Source organism: Octopus bimaculoides, chromosome 10 (assembly GCF_001194135.2).
Source record: "Octopus bimaculoides isolate UCB-OBI-ISO-001 chromosome 10, ASM119413v2, whole genome shotgun sequence".
In the NCBI taxonomy this organism is placed as follows: Eukaryota; Metazoa; Mollusca; class Cephalopoda; order Octopoda; family Octopodidae; genus Octopus; species Octopus bimaculoides.
The window spans coordinates 28,486,437-28,487,602 of record NC_068990.1 but is presented as its reverse complement, the minus strand read 5'-3'; positions in this window follow the sequence as shown (position 1 = coordinate 28,487,602).

Below are 1,166 nucleotides of genomic sequence, written 5' to 3'. Positions count from 1 at the left end.
TGTGTGTGTGTGTGTGTGTGTGTGTGTGTGTGTGTGTGTGTGTGTATGTGTGTGTGTGTTCACGTGTCTTTGAGTCTGTGTTTGTCCATCCCCAACGCATGAGAACCGATGCTGGTGTGTTTTCTTCTTATAGCTTAGCAGTTCGGCAAAAAGAAAACGGTAGAATAAGTATCAGCCTTTGCCAAAAATATAAAAGTACTGACGTTGATTAGTCCGACTAAAAGTCTCCAGCATGGTCGTAGCCTAATGAGTGAAACAAGTAAAAGATAGACGAAACAGCCATTGGCGAAACTGATCTTGAACTTCTAGGTTCGAGGTTCCTGGAATAGACTGTTCTATCGTACAAATTACAGCGGCAAACATTTGGACATTAAACTGCGTTTTACACTGGTTTTCACCGATACAACAATTTCAAATAAAGTGAGGAGGCAATAATAGCATTATTACATGAAAGCTGAAAGTGTCTAATAATGTACCGAAACAAAAAAATGTGTAGCTTTAACACTACATACTCAGATCATATTCTAGGTGAGAAAATATTTTATCATTGTCGATGCATTAAAATTTTATTTTTTTAAACTTTACATACTTGTTATTGAAATGAATTTGGCAAGTGTAGTTTCGTATTATCGTGTTGTTGTTGTTGTTCTTTCTGCTGTTTTCAGTGAAATTTTCTCGTTGTCTCTATTTATCTAATTATATTTTTATGGTTGACTGCATTTTTGAAACAAGTATTTATTTATTTATGTGTTTTTCTTCTATTTATTTGTGTATCTTAATTCTAATTTTAATTTTAACAACCTGAATATGCGAAAGCCTTGCTCATTAACTACAACTACAATAATATCGAGTAATTAATCAGCCTCCACCTTAGGTAGCTTGTTGTTGTTGTTGGGTATGTTGTTGAACGTGAATCACTACATAATCTAACTATGTATATATATATATATATATATATATATATATGCAGGTATATAAATATGTGGCACTCCGTCAGTTACGACGACGAGGGTCCCAGTTGATCCAATCAATGGAACAACCCCCTCGTGAAATTAACGTGCAAGTGGCTGAGTATTCCACAGACACGTGTACCCTTAACGTAGTTCACGGGAGAGATTCAGCCTGACACAGAGTGTGACAAGGCAGGCCCTTTGAAATATAGGTAC